Here is a 19,801-nt window from a genome sequence, read left to right as displayed (position 1 = left end):
TGATGAGGGTTTCTGGGAGGATCAGGCAAGGAAAGAGTTGCAAAGGTGCTGTGCGAACAGCCGGCGCCACTGCACACCTCACGGATCCCCGTGATACTCACGGAAAGTCTAAGTCTGTGTGTACGTGTTCCCGGGGCTCATTTTTCACGGGTCCCTCGCCAGGATGCGGTACTCGGGGCTGGGACCTGGGCTGGGTGGGCGCGATCCTCCCAGCCCCCACCCACCAGCGCGGGGCCGGCGCGGCGGGTTTTCGTCCTGCAGGCGGCGGGCTGAAGGCTGCACGGCGCGCTCCGCACGTGAGGCGGCAGCACCGGCCCCGGCCGCAGCGGCGCAGCCCCGGCGGCCCGGCTCGCCTTGCGCAGGGGCTGCCCGCGCCGCTGGGTCGCTGAGCCCGCCCTCCCGGCTTCCGCGGCTCGCGGCCTGCCCGCCGCCCCTCCGGCCCTCTGCACAGGGCCCGCTGGCCGGCTTTCGCCGTCTCCGCGCCACCCACGAGGGGACCGCGAATCCCTCCGGTTTCGGCGGCGGTGTAGGTCGCCGCTGAAGGGGTTGCGCTGGGCGGCGGGCCCGGCTCCTGCAGCTCCGCCGGCCGCCACTGGGGGCTGCCGCGCCGGCGAGCTCGGCGGGGACGGTGCGCACTGCCCGGGGTTCCCGGGCGCCTCCGGCCGCTGGGCTTTCTCCACCGCCGGCCCCGCGCTGCCTCCGCAGCCAGCCAGGCTCCCTCCCGGATCTGCGCGTGTGATCGCTGTGCGTGTGTGTGTCCGGGTGCGCGCGTGTGCGCGCGCGCGGGGGGCGGTGTGCACGCGGGGAGTGCGGGGGAGTGTGTTTGTGTGTGTGTGTGTGGGTGTGAGTGCCTGGCTCGCTCTCGCTGAGACACACACACACTCACACACGCACAACCCGGCTGGCTCGTCTGAACTTGAAGACACCCTACATTCCAAGATGCCCGAGGTCCCTGGGAATGCCCAGGGTTCTTCGATCTGGAGAATCCTACCTGCGTTTTCCTAGGGGGGATTATCGTTTTTGTTTTTGTTTTTTTAATCTGGAAGAGAAGAGAACAAGTTGTGCTTTTTCCTCCCTTCTTTTCGCTAAATGCCATGGATATAATAGAATAAGCCGCTCAGGGCTCTACCCGCGTGGACGTCCGAGGCCACCATCTGCCTGCGTTCGCCGGAGCCGGAGAGCTTAGCTCGAGCCTGTCTCGGGCGGGGAAGGATGCGTGGCCGAGCCGGGGAGCCCGGGCGCCCCGCGGAGCCGGCCTCGGAACCTCCCAGCCGGGGATAGATGCTGCCTCGCCCAGGTAAGTGGTCGCCGCCGCCGCGTTTCTGCGATCTCTGTGTTTGCCGGAGCTTGGCGCGGGGCTGAACGCGCCGGAGGGAACCGGGAACTTTGCATCCCTTTCTTTTTCACTCGAGCACTCCCTCACCCGGGCACTCGTGCGGGCACCTTCTCTTTTCGCCCATCCTTATCGCGGGAGGTTTCCTTTCCTTTCTTTTTTCCCCTGGAGTGGGGGTGAAACTCTGGCGAGGAACGAGAAGAGTGGGTCCGTGTGAGGACGGCAAGCAGGAGGGAGAGACGGGAGCCTCAGGTGTACCGCAACGTTGAAAGCAGCAGGAGAACTTTGCCGCCAGACCACTCTGTTGCATCTCCCCACACGCGAGGCCTGGCTTGAGCTATTGCTGGGGGCTGGGTCAGACGCCAGGGCTCCCTGCGCTCTGTGGGCTGGGTGGGGTTGGGTAGTGCTGGGTGCGAAGGGGTTGATTCAGCGCTGATGGAGGGAAGGCAGGCATCATTGCAGTTTGGGGAGGCGGGTAGGGCAGGCTCAGGGCCCTGTCCTGGCCTCAGGCAGAAGGCAGGGAGATCAGGGGGATTGTGTGTGTGCAGCTTGGGGCATCTGAATGGCATGATGAAGCAATATGGAAACTGGCATTAGCCATGCCTGGTTGGTAGGTCTATCTCCCACCTAGCCCTGCCCTGGTTCTAAAAGGTTGGCCTGGGCAGGGAGGAGGAAGAGGGATGGACTGATCTGAGGTCCGGGGTGTTGTACTCTGCACAGACCCCAAGGCAATGACAGGGAGGTGTCCTGCTTCTCTTCCTGTCACCCCGGTACAAAGGACATAGGCAGCAAGTTCGAGGGAGACCAAGCAAGCCCCTGAAAGCCAGAGCCTGAGAAAGAATGAGGAGTGAACCTGAGCGGAGACTGCAGAGGGACTGAACCAGGCCAACACCAAGTGCCTGCTGAGAATCAGACACCAGAGTCAGATAGTCAGACAGACAGACAGACACAGGGAGCTGGAATCCTAGGCATGGCTATAGATGCTGACCCCCTGGCTTGCCACAGTGGTGTGTGTGTGTGTGTGTGTGTGTGTGTGTGTGTGTGTATGGGGGGGGCGCTGTGGCTGCAATGGGCTGATTGGTCTTGTGGGGCTGGGGGAGGGCGCTGGCTGCTTCAGGAAACCGACCCCTACCGCTGGGGAGGAGCAAGGCTAGGGAGGAAACTGCCAGGCTCTGAGCTGTGAAGTTGCAGGGACCAGGGTGGAAGGTTCTGGGTGGGCTGCTGTCTGTGCAGTGGGGGTGCAGTTTAGAACTAATGATGGGGAGGCTGAGGTGGGGGACTCGAGGTAGGGGAGACTGGGAGTGTGGGTCCCTAGTCCTGGGGTTGCGCCCTTGGCTTCATACAGCCACACACCAGGGAGCATAGCCAGCTTGGGACTTGGTGTGGGGTACTTTGGAGGCTGGAGGGGGTCAGGATCGCGCAGGGAGGACTCGGAAGGAAGCTTTCATGAGGGCCTCGTCTTGGAGCTGTCAGCCTCCGCGGACCACACCAGCTGCCCTGGCCCCTTCCGCTGACGCTGGGATGTCGTCTTTCTCTTCTGACTCTGGCTGGGATACAGAGTTCTGTCCGTCCCTCTCCTCCGGTTCCTCAGATGCATCTACTCAGGCCCCCTGCCCAGCCCTCAATTTAGAGCTTCTGGTCTAATTCCTGCTCAGGGATATCGTTACTTATCTTCCTGCCCTCGCCCTGGGGAATACAAACAGCCAACTTGGCATTTCAGTCTCAGCCTCTGGCGCGGCTCCCGCTGCAGCTCCTGGTCGCCTGGACAGGGTGCCCGCGGGGCGGCTGCTGGGGCTCAGGCTCTCTGTTTCTCTGCGGTGCCGCTTCCTTGCCCAGGCCCTGGTCTGAGAAGCTGGGGAGTGCAGCCTCAGAGAAAGTGAGCACGGAGCTTCCTGGGAGGCTAGAATGAGGAGGAGATGGGGTGGGAAATGCAGATGAGGTAGGTGGCGCCACTGGGGAAACTTGGCAGGTTTTTGGCCACCCAAACTCTGGTTTGGCTAGAGTGTTAATCCGCTTTCTTCAGCTGCGCAACCAAGGACCCAGGGTTTCCCGCCACCCAAGTGTCAGGGTCGTGGAGTCTCTCCAGCCAGGTGGGTGAGGAGGGCCTCTCCTCCTTTCAGAAAGTCCCCTGGCCAGGGTGGAGAGGACCACCATCATTGGCATCTGGGGCATTCCCATTCTGGTGGGGGAGGACTCCAGACTGAAAGCAGAGATGATAGCAGAGGGATAGCCAAGTGGAAATGGACTCTCCAACTAAAGCAACAATTTGGGTGTTTTGTGATTTTTCTTAACACAATTGGTGTTTTAGGGTCCAGCTTATTTGAAGGGTTAGAGTCAGCATATTCTGGAATTGGACCTATATTTGGAGGGCCTGGGTTCAAATTCTGGCTCTGCCACATTTTTGTTGGTTGATCCCTGGAGCCTCTGGGTTCTCCTTGGATGAAAGGAAATAAGAGCACATGCCGCACAGATGTTTTATAGTCTCCTATTTGTCTCACTGCTCCCCAAATCCCTGCTCAGAGCTGGAGGAGTGTTTTGTTGGAGGGGGAAAGGCCCCTCAGAGACAGGAGGGTAGCACCTCTAGCTTTCCCCACCCACTTAGCTCTCAGGAGGGTTTGATGCTGTCACGGGTAAACTGATCATTGAAAGACTTCAGGAAGCCCTCCAGAAAACTTTGGGAATTGATATTCGGAAAGCAAATTTCACCTCTGGGGTTGTGGCACCTGCCTCCCTCTCTTTCTTGTTTGCTTCAGACTTTTACAGCCACGCACATTTGCGCAGGAAGCACAGCCTCTGTGGTTTACAAGTGTCATTCGTCACCCTTCCCAGTCCGAGGCTTGAGTGTGAAATTTCTCCCAGAACCTGGCCACTGCCTTCTCTTCTCTGCCTCTGCCGCTTGCTGCCCAAGAGTGGCCTCAACAGGGTGGTATATGGTCCAGACCCATTGAATGGTCATGATTCCTGCTGGGGTCTGTGCGGGACCCAAACTTGGACCTGGGTCCCATCTGTGGAGTTAGGGGGCACACCAAGCTGGGGAGAGAGGTTCAGACCCAGTATGTATTTAGCAGGGTCTGACTAATGAACCAACCAGAATAGGAGTGGAGGAGGAGCTCTCACCATAATGTCTAAGAAGAAGTATTTTCAGGGAGCAAATCTTCAGATATGAAGATGGGGACCAGGGAGAGTAGTCGTGTCCAGCCTGCTCAGAGTGAGGGCAGTCAGGAGGGCTCCTTGGGGGAAGATAAGGATTTCAGGAAGAGCAAAAGCCCATAGAAGTCCATAGAAGACAAATTTTGTTTTCTCTTAAATTCTTAGAGGTTACTGGGGATTTGGGAGATTTCAAGGGTGGGGTACTGAACAAGCAGAATGGATATTCTGAGAAATTCCTGAGGCCAGTCAGGCCCGGCTCCCTGGAACAATTTCTTAGTTGCTTATTATGTGCCAGGCACATTGCTAAGCCCTTCACATTATGATCTCATTGAATTCTCCCAGTTCTGTGAATTTGCCCTTCTTGCTACCCTACCTTCCAGATGAGAACACTGGGGTTCAGAGAAGTTGGGACCCACCGGGTCACTAATACAGGACAGAACAGTCACTCGACTCTCATGTCTGTCTGATTTAAAGCTAATTCACACACTTAAGTCCTTTGGGACGCCTTGTCCTGCAGGTGAGGAACAGGGGGCCCCATGGGCCTGTCCCTCTCCAAATTCTGCCAACCTCCTGGGGAGGCTGACTTCAGAGCCCCATTGCAGACCCTGGGAGCCTAGCCTTGCCTGTGCACATGTCTGTCTGCCCTGCCTGCTCACTCCTACCAGTTTGTTAGCTCCCTTCAACCAGGCAACACCGTCCTTGTGGGTAGGACAGAAGACGGGACAGTGGAGTGAGCACCAGACAGAGGGTCTGGGAACCCAGCTCTGCTGTGTGTATGACTTGAGTGAGGGGCAAATCTCTACTCCCTGGGGCCTCATTTCCTTACTGATGAGTCAGGATGCTAATGCTTACGCACGTGTGAAAGCACTTGATGCAGCGAATAATACAGTTAGTGCTCAGGGTTATGTTTGTGACCCCTTCCTTATTGAAGCCAAGTAAGTAAAATGTTAAATGTACCACTTCTTAGGGATGAGGGCATGGAAGGTAGCCTCTAAAGTATCAGTTTCATGTGGGACTAGGGTTAACCAATAAGGCCACAGGCCAGCCAGGTGGGGGCTATGCCTTTTGGGAAAAGGGAGGGTTCAGAACCTGCAGAAGAAGGGCATGTGGACCAGACATTTGGGTGGCACCGGTGGCAGGCAGCTAGGAAGGGACACAATGACATAGACATCATTTACTTTTGTAATCAGGCAGGCATCAGTGAAGGTTGGCACTGGAGTAGGAGGAAGGCATTTTCCTTAGGCCCATGTTTCTAGACCTTCTTTTCACTGCTACCCTCTCCAAGGAGCCTTCTTAGACAGTATTTGCACCTAATTGCACCCCAGGATGGATTTTAATACCATAGGTATAGTGCATATCTGTTTATGTACTGCAGGTGTCTCTGTGCCTCATACAGGAAAAGTAAAATTTTTTTTCACCCCTCCCAAGAACAAATGTTTGCCCCCTTGGGGGCGCTGTTGTCCCCAATGAGAATGCATGCTTCAGGGCTAACAGACCAGGTTTAGAAAAAAAGTGGATTATAAGGAAGCTGGGAGAATCCAGGAGATGGTGAGGAGGACAGATTCAGTGACAGGTCACTTCCCCATGGGTGGTCCATGGGCCAGCAGCATCAGCATCTCTGGGGAGCAGGCCAGCAACGCAAACCCCATCCCATTCTGGACCTCCTGAATAGGCATCTTCATTTTATCAAGAAGGGAAGTGGGGGCGGGGTTGGATGCACGGCCCCCAAACCCAAGGCTGGTCTTTGAACAGAGGGGTGAAGGACAAGAGGTAAGAAGGCAAAGAGCAGACATAGCCGTGTGCTGGGTCACTGGCTTGTTAAACCATTGAGTTCAAATGCAGCAAGCAATTTTAAGGAGTGACATTGCCTCTACTTGTCCTCATCCTTCAGTCTTTACTTTTTTCCAGGTGATTTCCTTGCATTGTAGCTGCAGGATGTTTAAAGGGCTGGGGGTCCTGGAGAGGAGATAGGACACTACATGTGGCCTGGTTTCAGAGCAACTCAGAGCCAGGCCACCCTGGATATGGACAGATCTGGGCCTTCTTTCTTGAATACCTCTAAGGGCGAGGCTAATGGAGACCAGACCAGCCTGAGGGACTGAGACCGGAGAGACGGGACTTAGGTTTTAAACCGTGTCAAGCCGGATTAAGTAACTAAACTGAGCTCTTGTAATTTATCAACCTACATGGGATTGTCTGCCGTAGACGCTGGGAATACTTGAAGCAGTCCAGCAGCAGCGCTGGAACACGAGAGACTGCAAAATCCCAAAGTTGGGCTCTTGAGAGTTCAATGCATTTATTATGGGCATGTCCAGTATTTGTCCCCCCACTGGCAGGAGCTGAGCACCATTCAGTGTGCTCAGACACAATCACGGTGAGAAGCAGGACGCCGAGTCTCTCTTAAGCCCCCTTCCTCTGGGTCAGATCCCCCAACCCATCCCTTCACCTGCCCCACTTTGACCTAGGCCAGCACTGAGTGGTCTTCCTTCTTGTCCAAACTCAGGGCCCTAATATCAGTTTGGTCCTCCCATCTCCCCTTCCTGAAAACTCACTCCCTATTCCCTTCCCCAAAGCTAGCGGGATCCTTCTCACCTGTGATTCCTCATCTGGTGCCCTATTAAGGCAGCTTGAGTCAAATAAAACTGGGGTAGGGGATTCCCTTGGGTCCCCAGCTGAGACTGTGGAGGCTCTTACTTTTGACAATAGACCCTTGAACAACATGGACTTGAATGGTATAGGTCCACTTGCATGCGGATTTTTTTTTGGAACACAGTATAGTACTGAAAACATTTTCTCTTATGATTTTCTTAGTTACATTTTCCTTTCTTTAGCTTTAATGCAAGAATACAGTATGTAAATGCAGATAACACACAAATACATGTTCACCAGCCATGATATCAGTAAGGCTCTGGTCAACAGCAGGCTATTTGTAATTGCGTTTTTGAGGCAGTCAGAAGCTATACATTAATTTCCAACTGTGTGGAGATTCGTGGCCCTTAGTTCCAGGGCCAATTGTAACTGTAAACTAGGTCTCTTGCTATAAGATTTAACCCTTCCTGGTCCCCCAAATGAGTGATATATGGTCACTCAGCCTGTAGGACTTGGAGGAGCTTGGGGAGTGAGCTCAGTTCAGGTTCCAGCTTGGGTCTCAGAGTCTGACGAGAGAGAGATGTGGGAGCCTCCAGGATGATGTCAATGAGGGTAAAGGCATGTTTGACTCTCTGAGCTCCTGGAAACCCCTGGAAATTCCTAACAAGGGCTGTGAGATGAGGTCCTGCCATTCTAAAAAGGTATTGAAGATTTTGGGGTGGGCAAGGTTTCTGCCTTGATTCAGTGCCCCCCCCCCCTTAATGAAACCATTGTTACATCCACATAGGTCCTGCTGGGGCAGAAAAGCAGGCTGGTGACCTGGGGTCATGAGGTTAAAGATTAGAGGTCCTCTTACAGTACAAGGCACCAGGGCTGTAGTGGTGGACTCCCTGCTGTGCAGGGGAGCCTTGAATGAGTTTTCCCCATTCAGCTCTTCCAGGATCTCGTGCAGTGACTTGGGTAGCCCATCTCCCTTTCTGACCTCGCCTGTGCAGTGGGGCCAAAGGCTTCTTAAATCCCTTCAGTTCAGGTGTTTGATCCTTTGATTTATAAGTCCCTGAATCTGCTTGAGGAAATGTACCTTGGCTGAGCCTCCCAGGCCCCAGAAGTCCTCCAGCTTCCTTCTCATTCTGCACCCCCGGGCAGTGCTGACCCAATGTTTCCTTCAGCTTGATGCCCTCTGATTGCTGCAAACCTGCCCCAAATCCCGTTACTAGGTTACTGAGTTCAGTTTTGAATAACCAGGATCCCAGGGCTACAGCGTAAATGCCAGTGTCTCCTTCCTCCCTCACTCCAGCCCGTGCACGCATGTGTGTGCGCGCGCACACACACACACTCCTGCATACTCACACGTGCAGTTATACACGTGCACACACACCCACAAGCAGACTTGCATATATGCACGCTCTCACATACTCACACATCTGCACACCCTCACATTCACACACATAAACACACTCCCCCCCACACATGCAAAAACACGTGCATGACACATACACACTCTCATACTTACATCTTCATACACATGTGCACATACCACACACCTACCTGCACAGGCATACATTCATACAGGCTCACATACATTCACATATTCTTACCCACGTACACACACACTAGCACATGCTCCCTTTGTCTGCTGCTGTCAGTTCTCCTTCAAAGACATGGACGCATGCCATCCAGCCCTTGCAGAGCACTGGCCGCCTGACAAAGAACATTTCTGTGCCTGGTCTCCTGTAGTTCTTATGTGTCTCTGAGCTGGGCAGTGCCTGTTTTGCCCTCCTCTGCATTTGGACGAGGAGCTACACTCAGATGAGGAAGACCACAGCTGTATGAGAAGCCAGACTTCAGATGCCATGCAAAAGTTCAGTCATAACAGAACTGCCACGATGGGCTCCCACAGGTCACTGGGCATGCTGTAGAACATCCCTGGGAAACAGGAGGCTCTCTCTTTCCCTGAGGGAACCATGGGAAACTGGATCCCAGGAGATGCATGCATGGGGTGATGGAACTCGCCCTGGGACAAGTGTGCACTCACATGGCTATTTGGTGATCCTTCCTTCCTGCCTATCGGTCGCTCTTAGAAGCTTTGGTTCAGCAATGGAATGTGCTGCCCTCAATCAACCCCATGGGCGCCCCAACCCCAATCCACTTCCTTTCCACGGAGGTGGATAGGGCGCAGGAGAGAACTGGGACTTGTCATCACCACGGCCCCAATTTGCTTGCATTTTTGTGCTCCTAGGGCTGTAGGTACTGGAATTTGCTGCCTGGCCTGGGAGCAAGGCTTCCTTTAGCTTGTTCCAGCATGCCCTCTCTAACCCCTGTGAGCCCTCAGGTCAGGAGAGCCTGGTAGTTTAACATCTGGCGAACCAGCCCTTGCTCCATCACCCAGTCCTCTCGTGGCTGGCTGGTTGGCAGTCCCCGCAGATTTCAGTGCAGTTCTGCAAGCAGCTACTGAACGCCTACTGTGTGCTGTACCACAGGCCAGGTGCTGCGGAGATGAGTCACCTCTCCAGCCTGCATGCACACGCAGCCCCCTCACGTCCACCACCTGTACATTTTCCAGCCCTGTTTGTGACCTCCAGGACTTGGTAGAAGTGGGGAGCGGGGGCCCAGTCTGGCTTTTTTTTTTTTTTTAAAGATTTTATTTATTTGTCAGAGAGAGAGAGGGAGCGAGAGCGAGCACAGGCAGACAGAGTGGCAGGCAGAGACAGAGGGAGAAGCAGGCTCCCTGCCGAGCAAGGAGCCCAATGTGGGACTTGATCCCAGGACGCTGGGATCATGACCTGAGCCGAAGGCAGCTGCCCAACCAACTGAGCCACCCAGGCGTCCCCCAGTCTGGCTTCTTTCTCGTGCCTTCCCTCACCTGCATTCCCATGCCTGACTTCCCACACCTGCATTCCCACCACCTCTGTGTGCGCGTGTCGTGGTGCAGGACTTGGCTGAAGGTCACACGTGATCTACACACCTGCAGACCATGGTGGTGGTGATGATGGTGGCGGGAATGAAGACCACTTAAGAAATGTTCTCACACTGAAAAAAAAGAAAAAGAAAAAGAAAAGATAAAACAGGTTGTCTCACGCTGCTTTCCCAGAGCCCTCCTCAGCCCCATTACTAAGCTGACATCTTACCGTCTCACCCAAATGCAAACTGACTGGATGAGGAGATTTAGGGGTTGTGGTCCCCATTTAGGGGCAGCTGACCCTGGAGGAACCATGTAATCTTCCTCCTGGCCTGATTATCTGCGTCACCGGGGCTGAGCTGGTGAGAAGGGGAAGTGAGGAGAGACCTTAGAATAGACATAAATCCCAGGCCCTCTGTCCAGTCATGGCTTCTAAGCACATTACAGGTGTGGACCATCACACTGCGGGGAGGATGGTGGCCCAGCCTTTGAAGGGCAAGAACCTGGGCGTTGCCTGCTGGCAGGGAAGAGCACACGGGGGTTCCAAATAAGCTGGGCAGGTTCCTGACCCTTGAGAAGCCTTCTCTAATGGGGAAAGGCCTGCTACTTGTCCTGGGGCAGCTTTCGTCAAAGAGAAAGATGCGGCAGATAAACATGGCGCATTATGTGGGGACACTCAGACATTAAATCATGGGGACGCAGCAGTCTTCTTATGTAGAAACTATGTGTGCACTTGCCCCCCCCCGCCACCATTCCTAGGGTTTACGCTCTGTCCTGTTTTCCTGGTTGTGTGAACTCAAGCTGGTTCTTCTCTCTGTCCCTCGGTTTCCTCATCTGCAAAATAGGGTTAATAATAGCACCCATCACATGGGGTTGTTAGGAAAATATAATGGATTACTATATGTAGAGTGCTTGGAGCAGTGCCCAGCACACAGTGAACACTGTGTAAGCATGAGATGTAGTTATTCATAGTGGGTATAATAATGGCATTTCCCTAGGTGCAGAGAAGAACACTGTAGATCAACTTAATTGATACTGTTTTCAAATAAGCACCCCTTAAATTCTATGGCAACTTGGGAAATTTCATAATACTCTCACATATCCCATTGGACCCTCCTGACAATCCTAACAGGCAGGCAAGACTGATGTTATGATTATATCCATATTGCATGAGGGGAAACTGAGGCACAGAGGTTACCAGAGTGGTTGCTGGTCCAGTTGGGGTTTCCATTCTACTTCACAGCCACACTGTGTTCAGCTGAGTGGTTAGGGGAATTTGGTTTGGAGGGTTTGGGTAAACATGACAGATGAGCTCAGAACTGGACCTCCTGCCTGGTGCTTTTTGATGCTGGGATCAGATTGTTGGGAAGGGAGGCACAATGTGTGTGTGTGTAGGTGCTACTTTCTGTCGTGTTCCAGGTCTCCGTGCCCAGACTGGGTCTACACAGCATGGCACAGGGGAAGGTGGGTTGCATCTATACAACACAGTACATCAGGGGATGGAGTTAGTGGCAGGGTCACGGCATGCACTTATTTGGACCTTTTTGAAACTGTTATGAATGCCCTGGGATGGGGATGGAGGTGGGCTGTGCTTGGGGTCCTAAGAGGACTGTGGAACCGGGACAGGGGGAATGTCTGTCAAGAAGGAGACCCTTCATTCAGCCTGGTCTGTATGTGAGTAGAAGGCGAGAGAGAGACATCCCCCTGGGCCATGATTGCTGCCCCCCAGCCTCCAGCATCCATGTCCTAGGGCCCATCCCAGTAGTGGGAAGAGGGACCTCCTGGATACTTTGGTTTGATGGAGCTGGAAAAGTATCTGGGGCAGGAAAATGAGCCTTGAGCCAGGACACAGAGAGGGAATGAAGACTTCCAGTGGGGAGAAACCAGGCCCAGGGGAATGCTTATGAGCTGGGGTTTCGGGAGCTCTGGGAGAGTTGGGTTATGGGAATAGATGATGGGGTCACTGTCTAGGGTGGGGCACGGGATGGCTATGGAGAGTAGGTGTGTGGCCACGAGGAGTCAGGGAGGCAGTGAGTCAGGGACGCAGTGAAGGCCAGAAGAGGCTAAGAACCCTCGGGGGGAGAGCAGGAGTTGGAAGCCAACTGTGGCCCGGGGCCTCAGTTGGCTTCTCCTGCCACAAAACCTGGCAGGAGGTTCTCCTGCTCCTGCCACAAAACCTGGCTGCCTGGAACCAAAGCCTCACCCCAGACCCACTCTTTCCAGGGGACAAACGCAGGCCCCAGCCTCATTTCCAGGTCTGTGGGATCCGCTGGGGCCATACATCTTGTGCCATGTAAATACGGCTCGTCATTGGGAGGCAGGAACTGACAGCTACAGGATAAAATCTGAGCAGGGAGGGAGCGGCGGATCCTGACTTACAGGGGAGGCTGGCGGGAGCTGGTGACTGGCCCAGCTTGGGGTGTGAGTAATCTCAGGCCGTCCACCCTGCCACGCAGCTGCTCTGTGGTGCTGGGCTGCTATTTACTGTATATTGGTTTTTAAATTACAGTACAACATTGATTCCCTGCTCTTCAAGCTCAGGCTTCACTCGCTGTCCCTGTCTCGCTCGGGATCTCTCTGCCTCCTCCTCTTCCTCCATCTGTCTTGTCTCTCTTTCTATTCGGCTTTTAATGCAGAGTATTATCTTACATTGTATCATAACCTGCTAGTATTATGTTTATATTATCCAATATTTCTGAGAGTATATATTCTGTTCATCCCTTCCCCATAGACAACAGCCCTTGATAGTTTTTTCAAGCTCGGCTTGCAGCCATGTTTATCTACTTTGGACCCCAGGACGGTGAGGAAGGAGGGGAAGCAGAACTATCAACACCTAAAGGTGGGGAAATTGGGCTCAGAGAGGCTAATGGAATGACCAGGTCACGTTGGATCAAAATGATATGGTATCATACCATCAGGATAAGGGCTTCTGGGTACTGAATGCTTATGGTGGGCCCGACATTATTCTAATGTAAGCTTTGTGGACCTGTTTTATCCCCACGTTAATTCTTTGGGGAGAGCACCGCTTTATGTTCATTTTAGAGGTGAGAAAACAGGCCCAGAGAAGTCAAATAGCTTGACCGAGGTCATGCAGGTAAGAAGGCAGAGCTTAGATTTGAGACCCAGTGGCATGACTCTTGAGCCCACACTCTTGTCTGCGATTCAGGCTGTCACATGCTGTGATCCCTGGGCTGGAGTGGGCTGAGAGGGTGGTGGGGATGGGGGGAGAGGGGGAGCTGGATTTACCGTGTTGCTAGAGACATTGTTGGCCTCACACACCTCCAATGTCTGTATTTGTTTCACTACACCTAAGGGAAAGACAGGGTCCATTGCGCCAGCTAGAAATGCTCCCAGAGTGGGGGCCATGGACCTGACTGGGCCCCCAATATCTGTAATTGGGGTTGCCAGGCCAGGGCAGGAGGGCAGGCACAGGGGAGGGGTGTTGAACATCCCAGCTGGGTGGCTCACTGGCCATCTGCCTCCTTCTTTCCTGTGTCCCTGCAAGCATGTTGCTGTCCTGACCTCCATGAGGTCCCGATGGACTGTCTTCATGCACTTACCCTCGCTCTTTGGGTTTCTGCACCAATCACTGGCAAAGCTGCTTGGGATCCAGGCCCATCTCCAAGCTGGACCTGGCTCCCAGGGACACAGCAGGCCAGTGGGCATCAGAGGAGTTGCTCAGAGTGCCTGGATGTTCGGCAGCATCCAGCCCCGTCCCTGACTGGGGGGCTCCTCCTGGGCATTGCCCTCTGTGGCCTGAGACACCTGTCTGAGCAGAAGTTCTGAGCAAAAGTCCCGGCTTCTCTCTGGACTACAGCCACAGGCCCTTCCTCTCCAGACTCCACCCAGTCCCTGCCTCCTGCCTCCATCCTGAGCAGATGCTGTCATTGCTTGAGTCTGGGTCACGTAACACAGCTCATCTCACTATCCCCGCTCTCTTTCCCACGGGGGAGAGGAGGCAGGCATTTTGGGACAAGCAGGAATCCCTGCTCCATCTGCCTCTGCACGGCACCTACTAGGGCGGGGAGGAGAGTGAGTAGCGGGGCCTGAGCCTGAGGATGTTGCTGTGGCCTGACTTGCTGGAAGTAAGCTCTCCCGGGGGGGTGCAGCCTGCATATCGGGGCTCCCACGGACCTGCTGCAAAGTGGGGCTTCAGGGGCCCAGACTCCCTTGCCAGGCTCTGTACCATCTGCCCAGGCGAAGGGTTCTCAACCAAGGAAAATGTCAAGTCTATGGTAAAGGGACCCTTCACTTCCCTCCCATGGGTTCAAAATCATTAACTCCCACCCCTTGCAGAACCCAAGCTGGGAACATCATTCAGGGGGGTGATGCGATTTTTGTTTTTCTTATTAATTGGTACTATTCAATAAAGAGTACTTTGTTATATACTTTGTTATGCACTTGTTATGTGAGAGGAAGTCCAGCACGGTGAGACCCAGAAACCAGACAGCCTGGGTTCAAATCTTAGTGATTGCACCTATGAGCTATGAGGCCTTGGGCAGGCCACTCCCCTCGGAGCCCAATTTCCACCTCTGTAGAATGGGGCTTATAGCAGCACCGAATCCCCAGGGTTGTGGTGAGTATGAAATGAGTGAGTATCTACAAAGCACTCCAGTGCCTGGCCCTGGTTGTGGATTGTCTGCTGGAGCTATGATCAACACATATTCTCTCCATTAGTTTCCTCTCTGCCTTTGCAAATAGTTATTACTACTCTCTGTGTAGATGTGGAAACTGAGGCTCAGAAGAACAAAGGGGCTATTTGCCAGAGACTAAGGGGGTTCCTGGGATGCAGGACTTTCAGTTTTAAAACTGGGGAAGTTCCAGGCCACTGGGATGAATCCCAGGTCCCGCAGAAACTGCATGGCCAAGCCAGGATTTAAACCCAATTGTGTCTGATTCCCACTGCCCTTAACCACCACACTAGCTTCCCTTGGGCCAGCCTCTCTTAGCTGCTCACATTTGCTAAGCTCCGGCAGGCAGTCTCCTATTTCATCCTCACAAAACCCTGTGAATTAGATAATCTTATCCAAAGCATACTCAAGAGACAACCAAGACAGACTCAGAGATATAAAGTAACTTGCTCAGGGTCACTCAGCCAGGAAGTGGCTGAGCTGGGATTTGAGCCCAAGCTCTCTGGAACCCGTGCCCTATGCTCTTGCTCACTCTGCTACACCTCCCTTTGTATCTTTTCCTGGTTGCCTCCATGGTACATGGTCTCATTTCTTTATCCCAGTGGCCTGTGGAGTAGACAGTAGCCCTGTTTACAGCTCTGAACACAGAAGTTCAGAGAGGTCAAGTAACTTAGCTAACGTCACAAAGCTTGTAAGGGACAGAAGCAGGATGAGGTTTCATCAGAGGTTCTCAGCTGGCACTTCTTGTTGTGGTTTCCCTGTTCGATAAGTGGGAGGAGGCCCCCAGCTGAGCCCAGTCCCGTTCAGATTCCTAGAAGGCAGGAGGTCTCAGTCATCACTGGGTCCCACGTGCAGAGGGCAGGTTCCCATCTTCGGGCTCTGGGGTGTCATTGGATCCCCCTGGCAGGTGGAGGAGGCAGCCTGTCGCAGAGTGGACAGGCTGCCAGCCCCACAGCACCTCTCTCCCCCTCGGGCTCCCACTGGCTGGGCACTGACTATATAGCATGGACTGTGTTTTCCTGGAAGGGCAGCAAAAGATCTATTAACCCCAGGCTTGCTTCTGAAGCAACTAAATAAAAGAATTGAGAAAGACAGTGACAAGAGTCTATAAATTCTGAATGATGTTCAGGAAAGTGGCCTGGGCCTTAGTGCCTATAAAAGCCAGGAAGCCTGCTGTTGGGAGTGATTTATGGAGCCCTTCATCTGCCTGGGGGTCACCTGGCCATCAAGCTTCCCACTTGTGAGGTATATATATTTTTTAATTCTAAGCTCTTTTCATAGTTACTGAAATTTTGTGGTTGTCTTCGAGCCTCTCATATGGACAAATTACTTCCCTCTTTAACAGATGGGGAAACTGAGGCATGGATGAATTGGCGAATAGCCTAGGCATGTATAGTGACTGAGGTCCCTTGACTGTGTCCCAAGAAATTCTTACTAACACTTATACTGATTAGTCTGGACTAATCAGTAAGGACTAATCAGTCCTTACTACCTGCCAGGAATGTTCTAAGCATTCTATGCTTATTAACTCTTAACCCCCTGCAACCACCCTAGGACATAGGACTGTTGTCACTGGAGTTTCTAGTGGGGAAACTGAGGCAGGGTTTAAATGACTAGCCCAGGACCACACAGCGGGGACATTGGAGAGCCAGGATTTGGATCTACACCCTTGACCATCGTGCTGTTAGCAAAGAGACAGAATGGCCTGTGGGGGTGCAGAGGGGGTCCCTACTGTTTCTGCAGGACCTGGCTTCCTCTGCCCAGGAGACAGTGCTGTGTGCCCTGGGCAGCTTCAGCACTGCCGCACAAGGACATTCCTGAAGAAGCAGTGAGGGCAGGCAGGTGGCAAATTGCCATGGACCAAACCCTGATCTAGGAGTCTGGGAGCCTGGATGCCTGGCCTCAGCTCTGCCACCTGCTGGCCATGGGACCTGGGAGGCCCCTCTGAGCCTTCTCGTCCCTTTGCTTCTGCCCTGCTCTGATCTGGACAGAGGTGGGGCATCACACGGTTTTTTGGGGGGGCTCCCCTGGCAGTGGTGATAGCAGCAGAAGGAGGAACACAGAAGGAACACAGAAGGTCCAAGGCCAGACCCGGCCCTACTACCACTGTGGAAACTCAGAGCAACAGTTGGTGCCCAAACTGCAGCTAGATACCTGGGCTATTTAAAGTGTCTGGCACCACGTGGAACTTGGAGGTTCTGCTGTTTTAGGAGGGGTCTGAACTGGGGCTGCCTCCTTTCCAATCGCCCTGCCTAGTGGGAGTTTGATCAAGTTCATGGGGAAGGGACGGGCTTGGCCACCCTTGCCCGTTACTTAGGGTGCTAACACTGCTTCTCACTGATGGAGAAGAGGGGCTATGCTGGGAGCAGTGGGAGAGCAGCATCCTCTTCTTCTGGCCAAAGTCTGTGAAACCCCAGATCTATGGAGGAGAAAGTGAGCACAGGGACCTCCTCTGGTGCCTTCCCTTCTTTGACATTCTTCGGCCCACTGTCGGCCAGGCATGCCTCCACTTATCTCACTTGCCAATGACAGGTGTCTCCGAACATCTAGCATTGGCCAGCTGCTGGGCTACACAGGTCAGCCAGACCTGGTCCCTACCCTCAGGGTGCTCCCTGTCCGGCAGGGGAGGCTGAGAGGTAAACAGGCAGTTATAATGCACTCTAATAGATCTCGACTGGAAGCGAGGAACAGGGAGAGCTTCTAGAAGTTGCTTCTCTCTGGCTCCACTCTGGTCACCTTTCTCTAAATGGCCACTACAGTCTCCTGAGGGTCCTGCCTCCCCAGGCTCCCCTAGCCCACCCTCAGACAGTATGCATGCTTTGCTGAAGACTCATTGCCCTCAGGATAAAACCCTAATTCATTAGGTGGCTGGCGAAACACTGGTCCCATCAGCTTCTCTCCCCTGGGTGTGCCCACCCCCCGTCCCCCTACTGGACTTCCCCAGTTCCCAGACTGCTTCATGCTCTTTCCCACCTCTGGGCCTTCCAGTTCACTGGGTCCTCTGTCTGGAACACCGGTTCCTCACACCCAGCTTGGCTGGATCCTTCTCCTTCAGGTGTCTACTGAAATGTTCCCAGGGGATGGCCTGACATCCCCCCCACCCCCAGGCTAAAGTTGGTCCCTTGCTGCTTTCATTCAGGACGTCTTTTGTTTTTTTCCCATATCCTTTTCTCTACTTGGTGTTTGCTTGTTTGTTTGTTGCTTCTCTTTTGCAGCCTGTGAACAACGGCGAGGGCCACAGCCGGGTGCTTAAACTGGTCCTGCAACAGGTGCTCACCGGCTGTGTGACCCCGGGGAAGTCACTTTCCCTCTCTGTGTCCCCATTTCCCTGTGTGTAGATGGGGAAAATAATAGGACCTACCCCACAGAGGCATTGTGCTGGTTTCATGAGTTAATATATGTAAAGCTCTTAGAGCCGTGTCTGGCACGTGGCAAGCACTCAATAAATATTAGCTATCATCATTATTTTTATAGCCAGTGCTTAGAATAGTGCCCAGCTCACTGAATATTTAATGATTAGATGAGACACCTGGGCGGAATCTTCAAGGGAGTAGGTTGGGTTTGGTTAAAGAGAGAACAGTGGATGTCAGCCCTGGCTGTGCACTGAAGTCACCTGGGGGCCTCGACCCCACTCCCAAGGGAGTTTGGTTTCACTGTTCTGGGTGTGGCCCAGCCACTGGAGTTTTCAAGCTCTCCTGCGACTCAGATTCCTGGGTTGTGAACATCAGAGATGGGGAGGGGCAGGCATTCAGGGCAGCGAGAACATCCTGTAGCTGGGGACACCTTGCAGGGAGACCTGAAGACCTTGAGAGACCTTGGTCTCTCTTGTAGAGAGAGACCAGGGGCAGGGAGTTGACGGTAGCCCAGGAAGGCAGGGCCAAGTTCGGTAGGGGCCCGCATGCCATACTCAGGAGCTCAGGTTAGGCTTTGTGGGGAAGCCAGTAGGGAGCCTGGGAGGCTTTTCAGCTAGGAATGATACGGTCCGATTTGCCTGTAAGGAAATTGGCCTGGGTGGATGTGTGGAGGATGGATTACCGGGAGGAACATTGAAGGCAAGCAGATCAGAGCACAGAAGGCCTTCTGCTACTGTAAGAGCGGTTCGGGGCCTGGCTCATACCGGGAAGGCGGACATGCTTGTCCCTTTTTAATGACTTAGTCCTCCTTGGTGTGTCTGCACAGTGAAATCTGATCAGTGCAGGACTCCTGCTTGCCTCCTTGCCACAAGCCACGTGGATGTAACCCAGGCTGGTGTGTCCATAAACTGCATCTCCTCCTGACCACCGAACGGCTCTTCTGTCTGGGTTCTAAGGCAGACTACCAGGTCACAGTGAAAAGTCTCTACTCCATAGCTCTGGGGCCCCCAAGCTGGTTGTTCTCACTGGGAAGCCCCTTCCAAGCCCGCCTCCTGGTCCACGATACCCTCCCTGTCTGCGATCTGAATGGACCTGTTTCTGCTCAGGTTCCAGGCTGGTTCCTGCCACCCCCCCGTCCCCCACCTGCCCCCACCCCCGCCGAAGCACCAGACTCCCATCCTCCTATCCTTCCCTGCTTCGTAGGCGGAGGTCCCGCTTCCCGACCGCCAGCTCCCTGGCCACCGAGCTGTTCCCATCTACTTCTTCAGTTGTCCTCCTGTACATGGATGTGGGTCCCAGAGCTGCCTTGGGATGGCAGGGCTCTCTATAAAGTGACCCACCACCCACCCACAGTACCACGCTGCGTCCCACGTACAGACACTGGGTGCTCCAGTCTGGCTCTGCCACTTACAGGCTGTGTAATCTTGGGCAAGTCATTTGGCCTCCCTGCGCCTCAGTTTCCTTCTCTATAAAATGGGGTGAGAACTCACAAACATTTAGTTAGTTCGGGGCCACCGGGCATGGTGGACCAGCCATCCAGTTCAGAGGACATAGGCTGTACTTACCACCATATTTCGTAGCATTAGGGAAGGATTCGGGACAGGACGGGCTATAAAGCATCTTCATTTTCACCTTGTGGGAGGCCCTGCTGCTGCCCATGTGAACAACTTTTTTTACCCCACACCCACATGGGGCGTGTCAGCTGCTGTGGCTAATGGCTGAGATGCATGTGAGTCTTCTTGTGACAGAGAACCTGCTGCCTCAGTTTCCCCCCATCTCTATACTATCTTAGAGATTCCAGGCCCAGCTGCCGGCTCACAGTGGTGAGACTGGGGGGTTGGCAGTA

General features: G+C 53.8%; 1 protein-coding gene across 1 annotated transcript in view; it reads left to right on the top strand.

Annotated features, from left to right (window-relative positions):
- The first annotated feature begins 534 nt into the window (after positions 1–534).
- Positions 535–19,801, top strand: part of LRFN2 (leucine rich repeat and fibronectin type III domain containing 2) — a 174,271-nt gene continuing 155,004 nt past the window's right edge. The window contains exon 1 of the mRNA XM_059177874.1: positions 535–1,297. The gene's annotated coding sequence lies outside the window, so the exon portion shown is untranslated. The remainder of the gene's footprint in view (positions 1,298–19,801) is intronic.

This window comes from Mustela lutreola, chromosome 6 (assembly GCF_030435805.1).
Source record: "Mustela lutreola isolate mMusLut2 chromosome 6, mMusLut2.pri, whole genome shotgun sequence".
Classification (NCBI taxonomy): Eukaryota; Metazoa; Chordata; class Mammalia; order Carnivora; family Mustelidae; genus Mustela; species Mustela lutreola.
The sequence above is the reverse complement of the archived record's forward strand: the minus strand, read 5'-3'. Positions and strand labels throughout refer to the sequence as shown.